The sequence below is a fragment of the Nicotiana tabacum genome, chromosome 21 (genome assembly GCF_000715075.1).
Source record: "Nicotiana tabacum cultivar K326 chromosome 21, ASM71507v2, whole genome shotgun sequence".
In the NCBI taxonomy this organism is placed as follows: domain Eukaryota; kingdom Viridiplantae; phylum Streptophyta; class Magnoliopsida; order Solanales; family Solanaceae; genus Nicotiana; species Nicotiana tabacum.
Genome location: NC_134100.1, coordinates 46,642,126 through 46,652,873, shown reverse-complemented (window position 1 = coordinate 46,652,873; position 10,748 = coordinate 46,642,126).

The window sequence follows — 10,748 nt, the reverse complement described above, 5'->3', positions numbered from 1 at the left end:
AATATAAAGATACTCCTTTCTAGTTATATGTCCCCTATGAGGCTTCCATTGAGGTTATTTTGCATTCTACTGTATCATTTAATTCTATATATGTTGCTAAGGTGTGTTTCGGGGGCTCTCTGACAGGTGGATAGGCCTAAATACAAAGGAAACTCTGGCGAATTTTTCAGAAAGTTAGGAAGTTAGGCAAATCTGGGGCTGATGTTATATGGTGCAACTGAAACTGTGTTAAGCAAACCTTGATCCTCATTCGAGGACGAATGATCTTAAGTGGGGGAGGATGTAAGGACCCGTAAAAATTTAAACCAAAAACTTAGGGTTTCGTCGTGCCAAGTTAGATTCCTGCATTACTATAGTAGAAAATTCTTCGCGGCGAGCTTGCTCGCCGCCGTTCGGACTTTTTTGATTGAACAGTACCCTACGGACTGAAAGGAAAATATTTCGCAGAAGAACGCATTTTTGCGGCCCATTATGCAGCCACATAATCACTCTGCAGACCGCATAATGGCTGCAGAGTGAAGCAGTAAGTTTGGCCAACTTGAGGTCATTTTTGCGGTCGATTGTGCGACCGCATAATTGATATGCGGACCGTATATCGATTGCATAATCCCTCTTGAGTTTTTGCGGAGGGAGTTCTGTGGTGCATTATGCGACCGCAGAATGAGTATGTGGACCACATATTGGTCGCATACCTAGGCCGTAAGTTCAGGCCCCTGAGGGCCATTTATGCGGTCACTTTGCGGGCCGCATAACCATTATGCGGTCGCATATGCGACTGCAGACCTGTGTCGGGGCACCATTTTTCTTAATTTAAAACCCGACCCCCATTCCGTTAAAACACCCCATTTAGTCTATTTTGAGCTCATTTATGATATTTCTAGTGTGAGAGAGAGAGGGTTCTAGAGGGAGGAACTAATTTTCATTAATAAATCTTCATCCATCACTCAAAGCTTGGAAATACTCAAGTAGAGCACTCAATTTCTTCATCCAAAAAGGTAAGACTTCATCACCCCAGCTCTTAATTTTAAACATAGCTATAATGGGGTACTAGGGTAATACTTCATGGGTATGAGAGTGGTTCATCTTGCATGCATATGATAAAGAGTGTGGGAAAAATAAGAAGTGAACTAGAACCATGCATGTTTTCCTAATTTCGGGTTCAATTTGTATATTGCTTAAATAGATTGAGGTTGCTAAGGGTTCCGAAAAATTGTAGAGTCTAAAGTAGCGCAATTGAGGTATATATGGCTAACTCTTTTCTTCCTAGAATCGAACTCCTGGTGTCCGAATGATTGGTGTAAGTTCCGACTTGATCTTACTAGAATTATTTGCCTTAGTGTGTTGGGTTGAAAGATTTATGTTCCCTCATTGTTTTAGATATTTACCATGTCATTATGCTATTTGAGGACGTATCTATGATTTTCCAAGTTCCTTCCCTTATGTGTGCAATGCCTTATATGATGGTACTTATCGACACGAATGATGACGTTATTTGATTGAATAAAAAGGGAAAGACTTGAATTGTAAAATGTGCCAAAGTGCCAAGAACTATTTAATAAATGAGGCTGTTTGTGCCATGTAATGAAAGATGGGAAAGAGATGTGAATTGAGTGAACAATTGGAAGAGGTTATATCTCAAGTGAGATAGTTTAGCCGATCGGGCCGAGATCGGACGCCATGCCGTACACATGGTGGCATTTGTGTTGGAACTATTGATTTACATTGTGGATATGGATATGTCTCACTTGGGATGGCTTAGTCGGTCGGGCCGAGACCGGACTCCGTGTAAAAATACGGTGGCATTATGAGTTGTGGCTTTGGCACTAAAGATTATTAATCTAAAAAGATGAAAAGATTGAATTGGGAATTGTTTAATCCTTATTTGGTATTTTTCTTGTATTTTCATGAAGTGTTTATTGATTATTATGACTGCCTTCTCTTTGTTTCACTGTTCATTCTACTGAGATTGGTATTTGCCTTACATACTAGTACTATTCGACAGTACTAACGTCCCTTTTACCGGGGGCACTACATCTTTTAATGGATGCAGGTGGTTCTATCGCAGATAGCGTTGATCACAGATAGTGGTGTTCTCCCTCACACTCATCACATCAGCCTTGGTGAGCCCCATTTCTTCCTGGGGACATGTAGTCCTTCTTTGTATAAGTTTTCATAATTTGAGGTATAGCCGGGGCCTTGTTGCCGGTATTGTCATGTTGCTCTTTTGTACCCTTAGAGACTCCGTAGACATTTATGTTGGTCATGTATGTATGTTGGGGTGTCGTTGGATCGAGTTGTATTTTGGGAGCTTAACTACGACATAATCTATATAATGAAAAATGAACTAGCAACGTTTATATATTTATATAACTGATCTCTCCCCTGTTTTACAAATGGTGACGCATTCCCTTTTTGGATCATGAATGAGTCGGGTAGGAAAGTTTTACTAGGCTTTCTCAACCGGGTTCACTTGGTTGAGCGCCGGTCGCACTTCCCAAGGTTGGGGTGTGACAAACTTGGTATTAGAGCCTAAGGTTTTAAAGTGTCCTAGGATGTCTCGGAGCAGTGTCTAGTAGAGCCCTTCTTATCGGTGTGTTGTCGACCACATCTATATTTAGGGGGCTACTTGGACATTTAAGAATGATACCCTTCATTGTTGTTCTATATCGTGCGATAGAGCGGAACGTGAGGTTGTTTTCCCCTAACTCATGCATTGTTCTAACTTTCAATAAATGGCACCTAAGAAGAGAGCGAGAATTGGCCAAGAAGCCAATACCACCCCAGGAGTGGTTGTTGATCCCTTGCTTGATAATGCGGGTGAGGATAATCCCCCTACTATCACACTGCCTGATTTGTCTACTCCAGAACAGACTACCCCAGTTCCTACACCCGCGGAGGATACTACAATCCCTCCCGCCGGTATACCTGTTCTGCCTCCAGCCCCAGCTCATGGTCTCGGTATTTCCGATGGGGATCTTAGGGGAGCTATTCAGATGCTGACTCAGTTAGTAGCTTCCCAAGCTCAGAGGTCAAATGTTGTACCCACCTCATTTAGCTTGCAAGGAGATTCTTTCGGCTCCAGGGTTAATAGGTTCCTTCAGTTAGACCCTCCAGTGTTCACTGGTACTGATCCCGCGACAGACCCTCAGGATTTTATTGATGAGATGCATAAGACTCTCTGAGTTATGTGTGCTATGGAGACAGAGGGAGTAGAGTTGGCCTCCTATCATCTGAAAGGGGTGGCATATTCCTGGTTTGAAATGTGGGAAGATTCCCGTGAGGAGGGGATCCCTCCGGCGAGATGGAGTGAGTTTGCGGATGCCTTCAAGATCATTTCTTGCCTGCCGAGACTAAGGTAGCCCGTGCTGTGGAGTTTGAGACCCTTAAACAGGGTAGTAAGAGTGTGTGGGAATATCACATGGAGTTTGTGCGCCTGTCAAAGTATGCTGCTCATATGATGCCGACTATGGAGTCTAGGGTGCGTCGATTTGTGCAGGGCCTTAGCCCTTTAGTTATTAATGAGGCTACCACAGCTGCTCTAAATTCTGACATGAACTATGGAAAGATGGTGGCATTTGCCCAAGCTACAGAGGCTCGAAAGTTAAAGTTCAGGATGGAACAGGAAAGTAGTAGTAGGGCCCGATCAGCGGGCAACCTTGGGGATGCATTCGGAGGTGGGAGATCAGCCTTTCGGGGAGGATTATCAGATCCATCCCAGTCTTATGCTCAGTCTTAAGCTAGTGCCCCGCCATCAGGGCACGGTCAGCAGCAAGGGAGTCGCTTTAGGCCCGGTCAGGGAAGCAGAGGGTCCCACCATCAAGGCCGATCAGAAGGGAGATTCCAGCAGCAGCAGAGGGTCCCATGCCTTAAGTGTGGGAGGATACATTCGGGAGTCTGCTACCTGGACATGCCAGTATGTTACGGATGAGGAATGAAAGGCCATATTCATAGGGAGTGTCGTGCATCCCGTCAGGGTGCAGGAAGGGGCACAACTCAGTCATCCAGTCCTACAACTGCCACATCTTCAGCCCTCCCTCCAGCTCGAGGCTCTTCAGCACACGCAGGGCGTGGTACAACTAGGGGTGGTGCAAAGAATTTGGGAGGACCCAGCCGATTCTATGCTATGAGTGGTCGACAGAGTGCGGAGGCTTCCCCGGATGTCGTCACAGGTATATTAACTGTTCAATCTCATGATGTGTATGCTCTTATTGATCCCGGATCTTCTTTGTCCTATGTTACTCCTTATGTTGCTACGAGCTTCGGAATAGAACCGAAACAGCTTCATGAATTGTTCTATGTATCTACTCCGGTTGGCGAGTCTATTATGGCCGCACGAGTTTATAGGGATTGTGTTGTCACGGTGTGTGGTCGGGATACCATGGCCGATCTTATTGAACTAAGGATTATTGATTTTGACGTAATAATGGGAATGGATTGGCTCTATTCATGTTTTGCCAAACTCGATTGTCGAGCCAGAATCATGAGGCTTGAGTTTCCTAACGAGCCAGCTGTTGAGTGGGAGGGGAATAATATTATGCCAAAAGGTAGGTTTATTTCTCACCTTAAGGCTATGAAGATGATCAGGAAGGGGTGTATTTATCATTTGGTCCGAGTTATGGACACCACTACTGAGGTGCCTACCCTTGAATTTGTATCAATTGTGAATGAATTCCCCGATGTATTTCTGGATGAGCTCCCTGGAATTCCTCCAGACAAGGAGATTGATTTTGGGATTGATGTGATACCGGGCACGCAGCCTATATCCATTCCACCTTATAGAATGGCGCCGGCGGAATTAAAAGAGCTAAAGGAACAACTAAGGGATTTGCTAGAGAAAGGTTTCATCCGACCGAGTGTGTCACCTTGGGGCGCACTGGTTCTCTTTGTCAGAAAGAAAGATGGATCGATGCGGATGTGTATTGATTACCGGCAACTCAACAAAGTCACAATAAAAAACAAATACCCATTGCCTAGAATAGATGATTTGTTTGATCAATTACAAGGTGCTAAGTTCTTCTCCAAAATTGATTTGTGGTCCGGGTACCATCAATTGAAGGTAAGAGAGCAAAATATTCCGAAAACAGCTTTTAGAACCCGGTATGGGCACTTTAAATTTTTGGTAATGTCTTCCGGGCTAACAAATGCCCGGCATCTTTCATGGATCCTATGAATCGAGTCTTCAGGCCGTTTCTTGACTCTTTTGTGATAGTATTCATTGACGACATCCTTGTATATTCACGAAGTCGAGAGGATCACGCCGACCACATCAGGGCAATTCTGCAGACTCTTCATCATCACCACTTGTATGCAAATTCTCGAAATGTGAATTTTGGCTTGAATCTGTTACCTTCCTGGGTCATGTCCTCTCCGGAGAAAGAATTAAGGTTGATCCTCAAAAGATTGCAGCGGTGAAGGATTGGCCTAGAACTACTACTCCAATAGAGATTCGCAGTTTCTTGGGTTTGGCCGGGTATTATAGGAGGTTTGTGGAGGGGTTCTCCACTCTTGCCTCTCCATTGACTAAATTGACGCAAAAGGCAGTTAAGTTCCAGTGGTCCGATGCTTGTGAAAGGAGCTTCCATGAATTGAAATCAAGATTGACTTCGGCGCCGGTATTGACCCTGCCAGAGGGTACCGAGTGGTTTGTGGTGTATTGCGATGATTCAAGGATCGGTCTTGGGTGTGTATTAATGCAACATGGTAAGGTTATAGCATATGCTTCAAGGCAACTTAAGAATCATGAAAAGAACTATCCAGCTCATGACTTAGAGCTTGCGGCGGTGGTTTTTGCATTAAACATTTGGCGTCATTATTTGTGTGGAGTCCATATAGATGTCGAGAGGATCACGCCGATCACCTCAGGGCAGTTCTGCAGACTCTTCATCAACACCAATTGTATGCAAAGTTCTCGAAATGTGAATTTTGGCTCGAATCTATTACATTCCTGGGTCATGTCGTCTCGGGAGAAGGAATTAAGGTTGATCCTCAAAAGATTGCAGTGGTGAAGGATTGGCCTAGACCTACTAATCCAACAGAGATTCGTAGTTTCTTGGGTTTGGCCGGGTATTATAGGAGGTTCGTGGAAGGGTTCTCCACTCTTGCCTCTCCATTAACCAAATTGACGCAGAAGGCGGTTAAGTTCCAGTGGTCTGATGCTTGTGTTGTACTTTGTGTTTTGAGGTATAATCGGGGCCTTGTTCCCGGCACTTCCATACTACTCTTCTGTTGTACTTAGAGGCTCCGTAGACAGGTTGTGGGTGGTGTTTGATGTTGGATAATGAACTAGAAGTGTTGGTATGTGGCAAACATGTTTTTCATGATATATATAAACTTGTAATATTTTGGAAGTCGTAGATGAATCTCTTTTGAATAATGGGAAACACTTGACTCTTCTCATGTCTATCTCTTGTACTGATTCTTATAATTTTAATGGCCAAGGTTGGTAGAAGGCATCTAGTAGGCTTGCTTAACCAGGGTATCTTGGTTGAGCAACGGTCACGCTCCCCGAGGTCGGGGCATGACAAACTTGGTATCAGAGCCTAAGATTTTAATGTGTCCTAGGATGTCTCGGAGCCGTGTCTAGTAGAGTCTTTCTTATCGGTGTGTTGTCGACCACATCTATAATTAGGAGGCTACTTGGACATTTAGGAATGTCTCCCTTGTTTGTTACTCCAGGTGGCATGATAGAGCTTAAGATAGGAAGCTAATTTCCTCGGCATGTCTCATTTTCCAGATGAGTAAACCATGAATTCGAGTCAACGAGGAAGGATTGAAAGAACTAGTTACTAAGGGAAGTGTTATTGTCCCTATTAATGTTACTGTGCTACCAGATCATGTGGTGAGAGCACGTAAGAAACCAAAGAGGTTTTTTTGTACCAATAAGCCGGAATGTTTGATTTGTAATAAGCGCCACTTTGGGACGTGTTGGATGACTATTGAAATATGTTATGGTTATGGAAAGAGGGGGCACAAGAAGAACAAATGTCCTAGGTTGGGTACACCCATCACGATCTGCCCGATATGCGGGAAGGAACATTTGGCGTCATGTTGTAAGTATGCTCAGGAGAGTGTTAGGTGTGGCAGGCTTGGGAAATTCCAAAGGCCCACACAGAAAACCGGTACAGAGATTGTTACTCCCGCCAGTGAGGCTTGGAGGAAGGATAAGGGGGATGCTTATGATGTATGCAAAAAAAGGGTAAATATCAGGTCAGTGGGGTGAGGCAGTTTAATGGACCTCATCCCCGTTGCGTGAAATGTAGGAGATATCATTCGGGAGTATGTCACTAAGGTCCTAATGTATGTTATGGATTTGGAGTCGAGGGGCATCAGTTAAGGTACTTCTCTGACAACCTAAAAGCACCAAGTAAGTCACTCATTATTACATCATTATGAATACCGCATAATTTTCCTTGTTGTATATGTATATCCATATTAAAGAGCCTACATAAACATGGTCCTAACAAGACGATGAATCACAAAACATTGCATGTACTTACTTTCTGAACGAGACGCATTATTCGTGAAGCCTTTTTATCCCAAATTCTCTTATTTACAACCTCTTGTGGGATTGAGCTCTATAATTGTATCCTTGAATTGAGTTATAACTCTAGGCTAATATTTCCCACTTGCATCCCTAATATTCTCAACAAGGGACTATACCTATGAATTTCTTACAAAACCTTTTGATTCAAATGGATAACACCTGCTCACTTGCGCTTATGCATGCACCGTCATAAAGTTTACATATGTGGTATCAAATCCAATGTGAAGCAGCCTAGTGTTGAGATCCTTCTTGAGCCACTCATTCTCTCTTTGTGTATGTGGCTCCTATGGTTTAAACAGTCACTTTACTCCTTTGTGAATATTATCATAAACCCTCTTCACTATCTAGTAACATGAGAGCACATCTCAGGACCTATCATATGCGTACATGACAATTGAAATGGTCACTTGTCTATATAAAGTTTCTAGGAAATTTGAGGTTTCCACGAATTTGTCCCAAGAAGATCTTTTGTTCGTCCATCGCAGTATAACTTTCATGTCCACCTATATCATGCCTCCGTGAGTAACCCACTTTGTTCCTAGTATTGTAATTGCCCATGATGTGGCCTGGTATTGCAATTTGAGAGTTATTATGGCCGAAACATGTCAAAGAAGAAGCATCATCCCATGATCAAACAGATTGGGTAGGAAATTTTATGGTCATATTCATGCTAGCACATCTTAGGGTAATTGTTAAAGGTTGACAAAGGTTTAGTTTGGAGTTCCGGCGTAGAGATTTAGAGTTGCAGTAATTTAACGGGATATTCTCAAGATTTTCTCCATGAATATATCGGGTGAATTGTTAATAAAGGTAAAGTATGTGTAGTCACATTACACCTTATGGAATCTTGAAGGAAATAGGCCAAACTATGAGTATGATGTTTCCCCATCATTGTCCTCCATGCACCCGATGCATCATATGTCTAGGTTCCAGAAGTTAGTTGGAAATCCTTTGCCAGTCGCTCCGATGGAAGCTATTGAAGGTAAGGTTAATGGGTAATTTGGCTTATGAGAGGTACTTAATTGTCATCCTTGTTAGATAAGTTCGAAAGTTGAGATTGCCTCCATAATATGCTATAACGAAGTCTATGAGTCGAGGAGGTCACCTCGAAGGCTGAGGGTTTTGTGGAAAGAAAATATTCTCACTTGTGTGTGTAGCCAAATGGTTGTGGTTCGAAAGGTACTTTCTATGTGTTATGATTTAAATATGTACAGTTCGTGTCAGGATATCACTGTTGATGATGTAATATCTCTAATGTTGAGAGGTCGATAGGCCCAATTACAGAGGAGACTCTGCCGAAATTTCTGAAACATTTTGGGGCTTGTGATGTGTGAAAAACAATAAGAGATGAGTTATGTTGGGTGTGTTAGGGCGGATTCTACTTTTCATTCGAGGATGAATGATCCTAAGTGGGGGAGAATGTAAGGCCCCGTAAAATTCCGCCAAGGAATTTAAGGTTTTATGGTGCCGAGGTAGGCCAATAGATTTGAGGATTGTAGAAAACGAGCCACAGTACGGACTTTTTGTGTTGAAGAATGCACTGAAGTGTTGATGGGAATTTTTGGCAGAAGAAGGTAATTTTGCGGTCAATTTCGCGATCGCAGAACTGTTTCGCAGACCGCATAAGCATCGCTAAGTGGAGCAGAAATTTGAAAAATTTTGAAAAACAGTTCTGCGGGCCGCAGAATGATTCTGCGGGCCGCATAATCATTTTGCTGGCCGCAGAAAAATTTTGCTGCCCACATAATCATTCTGCTGGCCACATAATCGATTATGCTACCCTCAAAACGATTCTACGGCCCACATAATGATTATGCTACCACATAATTGCACCACGTAATTGACTTCGGGGATCATTTTTGGAAAATTTCTTGTCCGACCCTATTTTGATATAAGGCCTTAGGGGGGTCATTTTACAAGGTAAAATCTGATTTTTTTTAGAGAGAGGAGAGACATATTTTAGATATAGAAGGAGAAGACCTATCACGCTAATCATCCATTCTTGCCCCAATCTTCAAGAATCAAGGAAGCCAATCACAAGATCTTCATCTAAGAGGTAAGGTTCTACTCCCTAGCCTAAATTTCGGAATTTGGACTAAAAGTAGGTCATGAGAAGTATGATTCTTAGGTGTGGGAGGTACACTTTGTGCATGAATGTACCCATAATGGTGGTAGGGAGGTTTTCGAACTAAATTGGGTGAATGATTTGTCGTGGGATGAAAGGATTCCACCATAGAAACCTTGTAGTCAAATTTGCACACCAAGTGTTTGATGAAATGCTTAAATGAGGTGAACCTACGAATATCTTCCTAATTATGGTTCACTTTTGTTGTGTTTCTAAATAGATTGAAGTTGCTAGGATTTCCGGAACATTGTAGTAATGTAAGAAAAGCTCAAGAAAGGTATGTTGGCTAAACATCTCTCCTATAATAGAATCCCATGATGTTCTTGTAAGTCTCGAGTTACTCATTATAAATTGACTATTCCGAATAAGCTTTGTGTCGAAAGGTATATGTTCAAAACGTGTTCCGAACGCTCTTGTCATATTGTAATGTCATACGAGAATGTGTTCAAGTATGGGATGTGTGTTAAGATGTTATGATTTCAAGTCGTGTTTCGAAAGAAGGCTATTATGCCAAATTGTATAAGAAATCTCAATGTGCTTAAGACTCTTAATTACTCATGTGTAATGAAAGTCGTGATTAGAGATTCTTTGTTGTTGATAATCTATAAAAATGCTTGAAAGTGAAGGGAGTGAGTTGGGGATATAAAGTGTGGCCAACGTGCCAATAATGAAAGTTATACTTGTGGCCAATAGTGCCAATGAAATGAAATGATGTGTGAAAGATTATGAAATGAGCCTTGATTCAACTGTTCCAAATTGACTTCGAAAATAGATTTGCCTAAAAGCTTATGTACTCAAGTCGTGCCCAAATGTGGTTGTTTCAACTAATGCTATGCTTTGTAAGTATTCCCAACGTGTTTTGAGCTCTTATATATTCATGAGTTGAAATTGTGTATTGCCCTTTTGGGGAAAAGTATTTCAAGAATAAATGATGTGTTACTCGTTTATGGTTTTAACTTGTGCTTCGATTGCCAATCATTTTACTCCATTTCTTGTAAAGAAATCCATTGTGTTTAAAGACTCCATTACTAGTGAACCTAACGTTGTGATTTTCGGAGTATTCTATTTGTTGATATTTAT